This window comes from Nomascus leucogenys, chromosome 14 (genome assembly GCF_006542625.1).
Source record: "Nomascus leucogenys isolate Asia chromosome 14, Asia_NLE_v1, whole genome shotgun sequence".
NCBI classification, from domain to species: domain Eukaryota; kingdom Metazoa; phylum Chordata; class Mammalia; order Primates; family Hylobatidae; genus Nomascus; species Nomascus leucogenys.
The window spans coordinates 31,962,988-31,978,661 of NC_044394.1; the positions used below are offsets into that span (position 1 = coordinate 31,962,988).

Consider the following 15,674-nt stretch of genomic DNA (forward strand, 5'->3'; position numbering starts at 1 on the left):
CAATGTTACCTTCCTAGTATAAAATAAGTGATTGGGAGGAAATACCATGCAAACTAACAGAACATCTTTGGCACTTACCTAATGGTAGCAAAAAAAAAAAATTAAAACATCCCATCATTAACTAGTTTTGTTTTCATGATGTTCATTCTGCTTCATTTGCACATCTTTTAGCAGCAAAAGTTAAAAACAGAAGTTGCATTCCTAATTTTGCTAAAATATATTATCTTGTTATGAGAAAAAGGACTCCTATGAAATGAAAAGCAAACAAACAACATCAAGAACAGCTTTATTGGCTCAAGGACTGGGCTGGCCCATGGAAAAAATCCTGGAGTGATTTGTCCTAGTCCTATAGTGCATACATATTTCTTGCCTTGAGCTATACCTTATACAATTGAAATGTTACTATACGCTTCAAGTATGTCTTATCTTCTGAACTAGATCAAATTCCATAAGAGTAGAGACTGTTCCTTAAATATCTTCCTTCACAGTGCCTACCAAATTCTATACTTCAATGTAAAAGTAGAAAATTTGCTAAGAGAATACAAGCGGTATTCAAAGTATGTTGCCCTTTTTTCCCAGGTAATAACAATTGTATGATGTACCACCACCCTTCTCCCAAGAAGGAAATCAAGGGAAGACAGTAACTCAAGTTAGAGCATCTGGAATTAGAATGCAACCAGTCCCTGTAGTCTGCATTTTAACCAGGAGGGATTTTAGGTACTGAGGCATCTGCAACCTAGAGGGGGCTCAAGACATCATGGCAATTTAGATATACAAGTTTTATATTTTGGGAGCAGGATTACTCCTTTAGTGTAGCCATACTTGGTATTGTGAGCAGAGAAGGAGACGTTTTTAGATTGAGAATGGTGAGGGAACAATGCATTGGAATTATCCAACTACAAGATGACTGACTGCCATGTCTATTCTTGTATATGGCTGAATCTGCCATCGATCCTTGACTAACTGTCCATGACCCAGGAAGGAGGAAGAGAAGAAAAGAAAGAAGAGGCATTGACCTGAATTAGCTAAATAACACTTGCAGAGTTCACATATCCTCCCCTCTAGGGTGTGCCAAGGTCTCCTGGCAGTCTGTGTCTTTTTTTTTTTTTAAGTTAGATATTTGCTCTTCTACCAGAAAGCCTTTCTATTGACAAAGTAACAGAAGAGTAAATTTTAACTTGAAGTTTTTCCACCAAGCAGATGTCTTTCCTTGTGAGAACTGGCATATTTTTACCCTCAGAATAATCTCTGGTTTCATATGCCTAATTAAATTTTAGATGTCCCCTGCTTAAAGATTTATTAGCTTTTAAAGTTGTAGCATAACTCTTCTGCCACCTACATGCTATCCTTGAACATATTTACACGCAGACTAGCTTATCCACTATAAAAAATATGAGTGCTTTAATACTCTGATGTTATTGGTGTCAATTACAAAATTCAGTTTCACAATAGAGCTTTCTGAAGATACTGTTACTTGACTTTCAGACTGTCGATTTACTTGAAGAAAGAGCGTCTGTGAATTTCAGCTATGAAGCATTGGAACTAGTTAAGCTAATGAAGGCAGTCAGCAGGTCTGGAACCCTGAAAATAGGGTCCAAGAAAGGTTACAAGCTGTGCCATGTACAAATATGGTCCCATCACTAAAAAAGCCTTCTCTTTATGGGTGAATGCATGGGCACTGACATTCATATGACTGTTTAGTGGGAGACACAAACTCACAGACATATCAAGAGTCATTGTTTGAAAAATACTTCCACCCACCAGCAGTCTTGACATCTTCCATTATTCCTAGGAATTTTAGCTGTAAGTTTGCCAATCTTAAATTTTGTCAACATATCTAAAATATTTGGAATTAAATGCAATTTGGCAACATTAGCAAACTTCCAAAGTCCTATTTCATGAGGACACGTCTAAGTATGGATTGCATTGTGCCTACATCTCAGTGGAGTTACTTGATCTAATCAGACTTTCAGAATCAATGCAGTCAACACAATGAAAGTCCCCATTGACTCCAAGGTTGAAGCATCCCTTGCAGAAATAATCAGAACATCCTGGTCTGAGAATAGAGACTGGGTAGAAACAAGGTGTATGTTTAGCTCTTTAATAAAGGGATATTTTGAAAGATGTAACTTCTATTTTCTAATTCTCAGAAAAGAAGAAACACTTTTAAGCTCTGTTTCTTAAATCCTCAAGCTCAGTTGCCTTCCAGGCAAGAACCAAAATACATACATTACATTCAGTGTAAGTTAAAGGTCAACAGATTAGCGTTCTACTCTAGAAAATAAAAAGAGACAGAAAGGCGACAGAATGTGAGCATTATAATTAAAATGGCCTTTCTGGATCTTGCAGTACTATAATCCAAAGACTGGACACAGGTACTTCTAAATAATTTTCATAAAAATATCCCCCTCATGTATTCCCTGCCATCAGAAAAGTATTCCAATCTTTGACTAGCAATTTTATGTAAAATGCTTTTGGGTTTAAGTATAAATTTTAAGTATAACTTTGTTACTTCACTGTCAGGTTTAATACATACAATTTCTTGTACATTTTGAGTTTACATAAAATTAGAGGTTTTGCCTCATTGTGTTTACTTCAAACACACACAAAAACAAACATGTTTTGTATGTCTGTGTTAGCTAGTCGGGGACATGAGCCCTTTTCCCCTCAGGACTTCAATTCCCATACTATTTTCATCTTTACTGACTCATTTGTGGGCCAAACAATTTCACAGCATAATCTATGAGCAAACACACATTTGCTCTAAAATAATTAAAACTTTTCAGAAGGAGTAAACCTGTTTTTAAATTTCCTTGTCTTTCATGGCCACCTGATGCTCCATGCAACATACAGATTTCAGCAATTGCAAGGATATAACGGCCAGGTGAGGTCATCTCAGACCTCATCAACCTGCTGGAAAATTATGAACTGTCTCTGTTGAGATTTTAGCAAGTTTCTTCCTTCAAATATCACTTCAGATACTAAATAAAAAGCAACATTTATAAAATAAACACATTTACTCAGGCAGGTTTCCTTGATTTTTATTGCCAACCTGTTTTAAAATTACCACAAATGTCAGAAAGGGAAAAGAAAACCCAGTCTGAGACACAAAATGCATGTTACTACCTATCAGGATGTGAATTGTTAATGTTGCATCTCATTTAAAGGGAAAAAAAGTGCTATATAAATATGTGTGTAAGCACATGATTTTCCAAGTGGTTTAATCGCTTTATTGAGGTATCTTTTGATGCATTAAAAAAAAAAAAAAAAAAACTAGGACAATGGAGAGGGGGTGGAGCCAAGAAGGCCGAATAGGAACAGCTCCGGTCTCCAGCTCCCAGCCTGAGCGACACAGAAGACCAGTGGTTTCTGCATTTCTGCTTGAGGTACTGGTTTCATCTCACTAGGGAGTGCCAAACAGTGGGTTCAGGACAGTCGGTGAAGCGCACTGTGCGTGAGCCGAAGCAGGGCGAGGCATTGCCTCACTCAGGAAGCGCAAGGGGTCAGGGAGTTCCCTTTCCTAGTCAAAGAAAGGGGTAACAGACAGCACCTGGAATATTGGGTCAGTCCCACCCTAATACTGCGCTTTTCCAACGGGCCTGGAAAACAGTACACTAGGAGATTGTGTCCTGCACCTGGCTCGGAGGGTCCTATGCCCACGGAGTCTCGCTGATTGCTAGCACAGCAGTCTGAGATCAAGCTGCAAGGCGGCAGCAAGGCTGGGGGAGGGGTGCCCACTATTGCCCAGGCTTGCTTAGGTAAACAAAGCAGCCAGGAAGCTCTAACTGGGTGGAGCCCACCACAGCTCAAGGAGGCCTGCCTGCCTCTGTAGGCTCCACCTCTGGGGGCAGGGCACAGACAAACAAAAAGTCAGCAGGAACCTCCACAGACTTAAATGTCCCTGGCTGACTGACAGCTTTGAAGACAGTAGTGGTTCTCCCAGCATGCAGCTGGAGATCTGAGAACGGACAGACTGCCTCCTAAAGTGGGTCCCTCACCCCTGACCAGCCTAACTGGGAGGCACCCCCCAAGTAGGGACAGACTGACACCTCACTCGGCCGGGTACTCCTCTGAGACAAAACTTCCAGAGGAACTATCAGACTGACACCTCACTCGGCCAGGTACTCCTCTGAGACAAAACTTCCAGAGGAACTATCAGACAGCTGAATTTGTGGTCTCACGAAAATCCGCTGTTCTGCAGCCACCGCTGCTGACACCCAGCCAAACAGGGTCTGGAGTGGACCTCTAGTAAACTCCAACAGACCTGCAGATGAAGGTCCTGTCTGGTAGAAGGAAAACTAACAAACAGAAAGGACATCCACACCAAAAACCCATCTGTACATCACCATCATCAAAGACCAAAAGTAGATAAAACCACAAAGATGGGGAAAAAACAGAGCAGAAAAACTGGAAACTCTAAAAAGCAGAGCACCTCTCCTCCTCCAAAGGAACGCAGTTCCTCACCAGCAATGGAACAAAGCTAGATGGAGGATGACTTTGACGAATTGAGAGAAGAAGGCTTCAGACGATCAAACTACTCTGAGCTACGGGAGGAAATTCAAAACAATAGCAAAGAAGTTAAAAACTTTGAAAAAAAATTAGAAGAATGGATAACTAGAATACCCAATGGAGAGAAGGGCTTAAAGGAGCTGATGGAGCTGAAAGCCAAGTTTCGAGAACTACACGAAGATTGCAGAAGCCTCAGTAGCAGATGCGATCAACTGGAAGAAAGGGTATCGCTGATGGAAGATGAAATGAATGAAATGAAGCGAGAAGGGAAGTTTAGAGAAAAAAGAATAAAAAGAAATGAACAAAGCCTCCAAGAAATTTGGGACTATGTGAAAAGACCAAACCTACGTCTGATTGGTATACCTGAAAATGATGGGGAGAATGGAACCAAGTTGGAAAACACTCTGCAAGATATTATCCATGAGAACTTCCCCAATCTAGCAAGGCAGGCCAACATTCAGATTCAGGAAATACAGAGAACGCCACAAAGATACTCCTCGAGAAGAGCAAATCCAAGACACATAATTGTCAGATTCACCAAAGTTGAAATGAAGGAAAAAATGTTAAGGGCAGCCAGAGAGAAAGGTCGGGTTACCCACAAAGGGAGGCCCATCAGACTAACAGCTGATCTCTCGGCAGAAACTCTACGGGCCAGAAGAGAGTGGGGACCGATATTCAACATTCTTAAAGAAAAGAATTTTCAACCCAGAATTTCCTATCCAGCCAAACTAAGCTTCATAAGTGAAGGAGAAATAAAATACTTTACAGACAAGCAAATGCTGAGTGATTTTGTCACCACCAGGTCTGCCCTAAAAGAGCTCCTGAAGGAAGCACTAAAGATGGAAAGGAACAACCAGTACCAGCCACTGCAAAAACATGCCAAATTGTAAAGACCATCGAGGCTAGGAAAAAACTGCGTCAACTAACGAGCAAAATAACCAACTAACATCATAATGACAGGATCAGATTCACACATAACAATATTAACGTCAAATGTAAATGGGCTAAATGCTCCAATTAAAACACACAGACTGGCAAACTGGATAAGGAGTCAGGACCCATCAGTGTGCTGTATTCAAGAAACCCATCTCACGTGCAGAGACACACCTAGACTCAAAATAAAGGGATGGAGGAAGATCTATCAAGCAAATGGAAAACAAAAAAAGGCAGGGGTTGCAATCCTAGTCTCTGATAAAATAGACTTTAAACCAACAAAATCAAAAGAGACACAGAAGACTATTACATAATGGTAAAGGGATCAATTCAACAAGAAGAGCTAACTATCCTAAATATATATGCACCCAACACAGGAGCACCCAGATTCATAAAGCAAGTCCTGAGTGACCTACAAAGGGACTTAAACTCCCACACAATAATAATGGGAGATTTTAACACCCCACTGCCAACATTAGACAGATCAACGAGATAGAAAGTTAACAAGGATATCCAGGAATTGAACTCAGCTCTACACAAAGTGGACCTAATAGACATCTACAGAACTCTCCACCCCAAATCAACAGAATATACATTTCTTTCAGCACCACACCATACCTATTCCAAAATTGACCACATAGTTGGAAGTAAAGCTCTCCTCAGCAAATGTAAAAGAACAGAAATTATAACAAACTGTCTCTCAGACCACAGTGCAATCAAACTAGAACTCAGGATTAAGAAACTCACTCAAAACCACTCAACTACAAGGAAACTGAACAACCTGCTCCTGAATGACTATTGGGTACATAATGAAATGAAGGCAGAAATAAAGATGTTCTTTGAAACCAACGAGAACAAAGACACAACATACCAGAATCTCTGGGACACGTTCAAAGCAGTGTGTAGAGGGAAATTTATAGCACTAAATGCCCACAAGAGAAAGCAGGAAAGATCCAAAATTGACACCCTAATATCACAATTAAAAGAACTAGAAAAGCAAGAGCAAACACAGTCAAAAGCTAGCAGAAGGCTAGAAATAACTAAAATCAGAGCAGAACTAAAGGAAATAGAGACACAAAAAAACCCTTCAAAAAATTAATGAATCCAGGAGTTGGTTTTTTGAAAAGATCAACAAAATTGATAGACCACTAGCAAGACTAATAAAGAAGAAAAGAGAGAAGAATCAAATAGATGCAATAAAAAATGAAAAAGGGGATATCACCACCGATCCCACAGAAATACAATCTACCATCAGAGAATACTACAAACACCTCTATGCAAATAAACTAGAAAATCTAGAAGAAATGGATAAATTCCTCGACACATACACCCTCCCAAGACTAAACCAGGAAGAAGTTGAATCTCTGAATAGACCAATAACGGGCTCTGAAATTGTGGCAATAATCAATAGCTTACCAACCAAAAAGAGTCCAGGACCAGATGGATTCACAGCCAAATTCTACCAGAGGTACAAGGAGGAACTGGTACCATTCCTTCTGAAACTATTCCAATCAATAGAAAAAGAGGGAATCCTCCCTAACACATTTTATGAGGCCAGCATCATCCTGATACCAAAGCCTGGCAGAGACATAACCAAAAAAGAGAATTTCAGACCAATATCCTTGATGAACATTGATGCAAAAATGCTCAATAAAATACTGGCAAACCGAATCCAGCAGCACATCAAAAAGCTTATCCACCATAATCAAGTGGGCTTCATCCCTGGGATGCAAGGCTGCTTCAACATACGCAAATCAATAAATGTAATCCAGCATATAAACAGAACCAAAGACAAAAACCACATGATTATCTCAATAGATGCAGAAAAGGCCTTTGACAAAATTCAACAACCCTTCATGCTAAAAGCTCTCAATAAATTAGGTATTGATGGGACGTATCTCAAAATAATAAGAGCTATCTATGACAAACCCACAGCCAATATCATACTGAATGGGCAAAAACTGGAAGCATTCCCTGTGAAAACTGGCACAAGACAGGGATGCCCTCTCTCACCGCTCCTATTCAACATAGTGCTGGAAGTTCTGGCCAGAGCAATCAGGCAGGAGAAGGAAATAAAGGGTATTCAATTAGGAAATGAGGAAGTCAAATTGTCCCTGTTTGCAGATGACATGATTGTATATCTAGAAAACCCCATTGTCTCAGCCTAAAATCTCCTTAAGCTGATAAGCAACTTCAGCAAAGTCTCAGGATAAAAAATCAATGTACAAAGATCACAAGCATTCTTGTACACCAATCACAGACAGACAGAGAGCCAAATCATGAGTGAACTCCCATTCACAATTGCTTCAAAGAGAATAAAATACCTAGGAATCCAACTTACAAGGGATGTAAAGGACCTCTTCAAGGAGAACTACAAACCACTGCTCAATGAAATAAAAGAGGATACAAACAAATGGAAGAACATTCCATGCTCATGGGTTGGAAGAATCAATATTGTGAAAATGGCCATACTTCCCAAGGTAATTTATAGATTCAATGCCATCCCCATCAAGCTACCAATGACTTTCTTCACAGAATTGGAAAACACTACTTTAAAGTTCATATGGAACCAAAAAAGAGCCCGCATCACCAAGTCAATCCTAAGCCAAAAGAACAAAGTTGGAGGCATCACGCTACCTGACTTCAAACTATACTACAAGGCTACAGTAACCAAAACAGCATGGTACTGGTACCACAACAGAGACATAGATCAATGGAACAGAACAGAGCCCTCAGAAATGATGCCACATATCGACAACTATCTGATCTTTGACAAACCTGACAAAAACAAGAAATGGGGAAAGGATTCCCTATTTAATAAATAGTGCTGGGAAAACTGGCTAGCCATATGTAGAAAGCTGAAACTGGATCCCTTCCTTACACCTTACACAAAAATTAATTCAAGATGGATTAAAGACTTAAATGTTAGACCTAAAACCATTAAAATCCTACAAGAAAACCTAGGCAATACCATTCAGGACATAGGCGTGGGCAAGGACTTCCTGTCTAAAACACCAAAAGCAATGGCAACAAAAGCCAAAATTGACCAATGGGATCTAATTAAACTAAAGAGCTTCTGCACAGCAAAAGAAACTACCATCAGAGTGAACAGGCAACCTACAGAATGGGAGAAAATTTTTGCAACCTACTCATCTGACAAAGGGCTAATATCCAGAATCTACAATGAACTCAAACAAATTTACAAGAAAAAAACAACCCCATCAAAAAGTGGGCAAAGGACATGAACAGACACTTCTCAAAAGAAGACATTTATGCAGCCAAAAAGCACATGAAGAAATGCTCATCATCACTGGCCATCAGAGAAATGCAAATCAAAACCACAGTGAGATACCATCTCACACCAGTTAGAATGGCCATCATTAAAAAATCAGGAAACAACAGGTGCTGGAGAGGATGTGGAGAAATAGGAACACTTTTACACTGTTGGTGGGACTGTAAACTAGTTCAACCATTGTGGAAGTCAGTGTGGCGATTCCTCAGGGATCTCGAACTAGAAATACCATTTGACCCAGCCATCCCATTACTGGGTATATACCCAAAGGACTATAAATCATGCTGCTATAAAGACACACGCACACGTATGTTTATTGCGACACTATTCACAATAGCAAAGAGTTGGAACCAACCCAAATGTCCAACAACAATAGACTGGATTAAGAAAATGTGGCACATATACACCATGGAATACTATGCAGCCATAAAAAATGATGAGTTCGTGTCCTTTGTAGGGACATGGATGAAACGGGAAAACATCATTCTCAGTAAACTATCGCAAGGACAAAAAACCAAACACCACATGTTCTCACTCATAGGTGGGAATTGAACAATGAGAACTCATGGACACCGGAAGGGGAACATCACAGTCCGGGGACTGTTGTGAGGTTGGGGGAGAGGGGAGGGACAGCATTAGGAGATATACCTAATGCTAAATGACGAGTTAATGGGTGCAGGAAATCAACATGGCACATGGATACATATGTAACAAACCTGCACATTGTGCACATGTACCCTAAAACCTAAAGTATAATAAAAAAGAAAAAAAAAACCTATTAAAAAAATCCTACAAAGAAGTAAACTATTTAGATCGTCTTCAAGACATAAACATGTAGATGTTTGATTTTGGAACTATAATTACCACATAGAGTTTAATTTATAATTTTAAAATTGCCATGTATAATAAATTGTCACATTTTATTTGGAATCACTTGACTGACTTAATTTGCTTGATTAATAATAGAGACAATAGGAAAATAATATAGTTTTATAATATTCAGGATTAAATCATCTATGTTCAATAGCTGAATATTATATTCTGTGTTTCTTTAAAATATAGAGTGCTGATTACATGAAATTATTTAGTATGAGCTATTAAAATGGTAGTTCATTTAGAACATGCACTTTGTTCTTGCTATACTCTCACAAGCATTGCCTGGGGTTTTCTTAATAGATTGTTCTGATAAAATTAAGTCAAAATATGAATCAAATGTTTTTTGTAAGCCATATCCCCACCCAGAAGTGAAAGAAATCTAGTTTTCCATTAATGGCACATCCCTCACCCACCCTGTCTCTACTCCCTTTTCCCCCATACACAATTTTGGGAAGTGTCCTGTGGGTGTCTGACATATACTCTTGGTTAAAATATGACACCTAGCGTTTTCCTCTGTATTAGAAAGGGTTCTCCATGCAACAGAAAAAGAACCAGAGATATATATTATATATATAATATAAAATTATACATACATACCTATATAGACATATAGTTAGATTAGAGATAGAGATTGTGGGACTTTTCCTTAGTTCAGCTGAAGATGGGGTCCTTGTCATATAGCTATGAAAATTTAGGCTCGCAGACGATTTGAAGAGTGGGAAAAATGGGATTTATTGTGCAAAAAGGAAAAAGGGGAAACAGAGACTCTTAGCAAAATGAGAGTGTTTCCTGCCCATGGGCTTCCTGCCTCTCATCTTGAATCGCAGGTACCACCCAGGAAGAGGAGGAACCAAGCTACTCCCCACTGCAAAGGGTGCAAACTTCTGTGGCTCCATCCCGGTGCACACTCCTCCCAGTGCATAGGCAGGTTGGAATTTTGCCAGAGTCCTTCCCACCTGGCTGTCTCAGATAGATAGATAGGTGATAGATAGATAGATGATAGATAGATAGATAGATAGATAGATAGATAGATAGACAGATACATACATACATACATAGAGACAATTATGGGAATTAGCTCATACAATTACAGAGGCTAAGAAGCCCCACAATCTGCTGTCTGCAAGCTGGAGACTCAGGAAAGTCAGTAGTATAATTCAGTCTGAGTCCAAAGACCACAGAACCAGGGGAGCCACTGGTGTGAGTTCCAGAGTCTGAAGGCCACAGAACCAGTAGCTTGATGCCCAAAGGTAGAAGATGGATGTTCCAACTCAAAAAGAGACAGAATTCACCCTTCCTCTGCCTTTTTTCTCTATTTGGCCCCCAGTGGATTGGATGATGCCTGCTCACATGTGTGAGGGGATTGTCCTTACTTATTCATTACTGATTCAAACACTAATCTCTTCCAGAAGCACCTTCTCAGACACACCTAAAAAATAATGTCCTACCAGCCCTCTGGGTATCCCTTAGCCTAATCAAGTTGACATATAACATTAACCATCATATCCTCCCTTCCTGCTTTAGTTCTCTCTGAAAATGTCTCCTCATCTGCCTTCGAGTGGTATGGAATCACTGCTGAGCCTCCACTACTGGTGCCATCAAAGACCTCAGTGATACCAAGGTAATGACACTGATGCCCTCCAAGAGCATCTTATCTTTGTTGCTGCCTGTGATACCAATATCATGTGTGGTCCTCCCCAGTTTCTTGTTTCACTGAGCTGCAGATTAGTCTGTTCACTGCTTGAGCCCTGGAATTGAACACTTGAATGTGCTTTAACCTTGTCGTATCTTCTACCCCTCTTGTTACACTCTCTTACATAATTATATTTCCATAGATTTACCACAAAAAAGAGATCCTTCTGACTTTATTTTTGTTTCACTATAATTTACTGACAAGCCCTTCTTCCTAGAACTCAAGTCCAAGTCTATGCAGGCTGGACTGGAGGCTGTCATTTCTCTCCCAACCCCGATGCCATTTGATAGCTCAGCTGTGTTTTGGTGATCTTTATTCTTATGATGCAGTTTTTCCTAAGAGATGTCTTCATTCCTCATGCATAGACTCCTCTAAGTGCATTTACAGGTCTTGCAAATTTGCACACAAAAATTTCCATCTCCAATAAAAATACATAAAGTCAAGATAAGATCTCCCTTTGACATGTGTATTTTAAATAATTATCTGGATGTTTTTCTTTTAAAAATTAAATATATTATCAGTTTTGAGTCATCCGTAGGATTTACTGAACTTCATGAAAGACCTTGCATCCCAGAATACCCTAGTTGTTTCTATTATTCAGTGTTAAGGATGGAAAGAATCCCTATGTAGTAGCTTGCACTTTCTTCAGCTTTAAGATGCCTGTTTTGGAGTTTTTTTTGTTTTTACATTTTAACATTTATAAAATCAAGACATTTCTTACAAACAATGTGTACATTTAATGCTTGGGGTTTTAGTTTTTGTATCCTTGAAAACAATTGAAAGTATGTCTTACAAACGATAATATCATTGAATCAAGAAAATATAATAATCAGCTTTCTATTATTTCTTGGTTCTTTTCACTTGGAAACTATATTTGGCCTGAGATGTATCCAAACACACATGTATTAACAAGCAGTAATACACTGATTTAACTGAATAATTAAGGAAGTGGCCTTTTGATACAATGATAGAGGCAGGGGGCAGAGAAATTCTAGGCAGAAAAGGGCAGGTCCCTGACAAAACCCCACCTTCGAGCCGAAAACCCTAAAACTGTGGCCCAAAGTGAGAACTTCTATTCCTGTTTTCCCACTTGAATGTTGCCTTTTCCTAAACTACCCATGGCCCACCCCATCCCCCATCCTGTGCCTGTAAAGACCTCAGACTCAGCCAGCAGAGAGAAGAAGCAGCTGGACATCAGGACTATGGCTGGACGTCAGAAAGAAGTGGCTTGATTTCAGAGGGACAGCATGATGGCATAACTTTGGAGAAAAATCTGGTCAGAGACAGCCAGACTTCAGAGGAAGATTACCTACCCACTCCATTCCCTTTTCAGCTCCCCTTCCTGCTGAGAGCCACTTTCATCAGCAATAAAATCCTCTGCATTTACCATTCTTCAATTCGTTCAGTGCAACCTCATTTTTCCTGCATGCTGGACAAGAGCTTGGGAGCCATGAGTATGGATAGAAAAGGCTGTCACACTGGCTTTTTGCTTTTGCTAGTGGAAGGCAGCCACCTCATGTGAAAAGGCAGAGGGCCTACTGAACTGTTAACACTTAAGCTGTCCACAGACCAGACGGCAGAGCTAAAAAGAGCACGGTAACATGCCCTCTGGGGCTTTGGGGGTTGCAGGCACCCCCTACCTAGATGATGCCACAGGGCCTGCAGAGACTTTGCTCCTGCCAGTGCCCAAAAGCACTCGTTCCAGCTCCTGCACCCACTCATCTGTGCGCTCCCTCCCACAAGGGGTGGAATGCAACAGACACATGTGAGTGGAGTTTGATCCTGCTGGCACCAAAGCAGCTAGCTAGTTCCAGTGCTCATGCACTCCAGTTCCTGCCTCATTCACTCGCACACTCCGTCCTGCGAGGAGTTGAGAGTGGTGGGCTGAGTAAACAAGACACCTGTGTCATGAGTCCCCCAAAGGGATCAGGGAAATATCCTGCTTCACTTTGACCTAGATACAAATAACATGACTGAGGAAACCTAATTAATTTAGTATAAGATGTTTAAACTGCTGAAGATTGCCTGCCAGAGGATTTGAGGTGTGTAAGTACAACAGAATTGTTCATATTCTTGATGTATATAATGGGTTATTATCTTCATGTGAGTCTACATAGATATATATTATCTTTATAATAAGTAAACAAGTATTTTTCATGGATCAGCTTGACTGTCATATAGGATGGTTTTTAGAGAGTGGTACTAGGGTGTCACCATCATGTGTGTGATTCTTACACAGACCAATAATCTTTGTCCTGCTACATGGCTATGGACTGAACCTTAATATCAGTCTCCTGTCTTCAAAATTTGCCCTATTGTTTTTAATGGGTTTCGAATAAAAGAGTGTAAATAGATTAGCATAAGTCAGTTCACACTATAGAGAAATAAAAGAGTCTCCAAGAACATTCCATAATCAGGCTCTTCTTGACTTGGCACTAAGGATAATAAGTTGGCTCTTCTGCTTCAAACTTGAGTTATGTGATCAGAACATTCTCTCAATTCTTCATCAGGCTTGGAATCTTTGCCATCTACCCATTAAGTCATAGATCACCACTGGTCAGCATTAGTCCCCTCTCCTGACCCAGAGGCCATGATGATATAGTATGTGGACTGAACTGTATCGATGGTGCTTCTGATCTGTTGCCTATTGAACATGTGTTCCAAAGGGTACAGAGGATGCAATGAGAATGTATATCCTGAAGATGTATAATGTGGTGCTGGGATACTGAACTCATACTGTTCCAGATATATCAAAACTCTGCTAGTCTTACCACATCTGATTTAAACTCTTTCATCTTTATTTTTCCTAGCTTAACAAAAACCTCTGCAAATTTCTCTCATTCTAACTTGTAGTAAAGCTCCAAAGAACATCCATTTTTCCTCTTTCAACTTTTATTACATTGGGTCACCTTGGCCTTTGAAGAGTCTGTGTGATTAAGTGTAGTGTTACCAAATACTAGTCCCTGAAATCACTGCCTCAAAACCACCTGAGATCAAAATACGGATGCCTATTCCCCACCACAAGCCCACTCAATCAGAATATCCAGAGGCAAGGTGCAGCCCAAAAGCACCCCTTGTTTAGGAACTACTGATTTGGTGAGACTACCAGCAGTACACCTTATAGCAGTTGAGTATCGTAGCAATTTAATCATGCATCTAATAGGAGTAGGAGGTGTGCAAACTGCCCTTCATGAGTAACCTAGAGACACTCACAAGAACCAACTTCACCATCACTATCATTCTCTATCTCTGACTGAAAATGACATTTACTTCTTCACAGAGGCAAACAGGTATTCTACCACAAACAGGTCCCCACATTAAAATTTTGCTCGAGGCTGCAGTGAACTATGATCATGCCACTGCTCTTCAGCAAGGGCTTAAGAGTGAGATCCCATCTCTAAAAACAAAAAAAAAAAGAAAATTTTGCTAAAAACAAGTAGACACCAAAGACCCATCAGTCAGAAGCCAGCCTAGTCTGAAAGAAACCACCACAAAGACCATCTGATGTTTTATTAGCAGCACTTTGCTCAGCTGCTGGTTAAAAAGCAGTTCTCTGCAGCAACCCAGTTTTAGTTGTCCCCAGGGCTCTGGCTTGAAAAGAAGTTTGACATTATATTTTCTAAGCCAAAGGGGCACTTCTAGCTTAGAAGCATCAGACCAGACACCTGGTCAGGAGCATTGTAACTCATTTATTTCTCACTGAACAAGTTATTACCCTTTCCTTTTTGTCTGAATTGCTGTCCCTAGATGCCATTCCCATGGGTGGTCTCTACCTGCTCATTGCTCTACTCCTGGTATTGATAGGTCCACGTGCCATGCAGCCTGAGGAGAAACATGGTTTGATATCCTAAGGGGGCAATTTCTCTCCTTGGGGAAGAGCCGGCTTCCATTGCTGTGCCTTGCCTCTCATTAATGTTCCAGCTAGGTCTCTTTACTGCTCTATTTAATGGCATCCATTCCATTATTGATCATATTTTGTGTAATGGTAGATTTGCTGGTAAAAATGATGATTATGCTGTAAAGAGAGGACAGTGTTTGGGATCTCGCTTCTATGAAATTTAGCAGTGCTGTGGAGTCTGCCTCAAATAAGTGAATTGGAGATGCATTCTAGATGAGTGGTAATAAGAGTGAAACCAGTTCCTGGGAGTGAGACGATCTAATGTTTCCCTCTACACTGTAAGCCAGGACCACTCCAAAGCTGATGTTTCATATTTTAGCCCAAAGGATTTAACACTACAGGCCTTTTGTAATCTCTAAGTGGGTACTCTGTACATTTTAACATGGAACAATGTGACCACATTTTTGTATTTTCTACATTTTCAGTCTTCCTAATTTACTGCTTTATTTGATATATGGTAAAGTTAAGAGTTT

The 15,674-nt window shown here is 40.1% G+C and overlaps 1 long non-coding RNA gene across 1 annotated transcript in view; it reads left to right on the forward strand.

Moving 5' to 3' along the window:
• The window catches only part of LOC115838290, a 37,792-nt gene that overhangs the window by 11,543 nt on the left and 10,575 nt on the right, over nt 1-15,674 (forward strand). Inside the window, exon 2 of the long non-coding RNA XR_004033288.1 lies at nt 11,135-11,231. This is a non-coding gene — a long non-coding RNA (uncharacterized LOC115838290). The remainder of the gene's footprint in view (nt 1-11,134; nt 11,232-15,674) is intronic.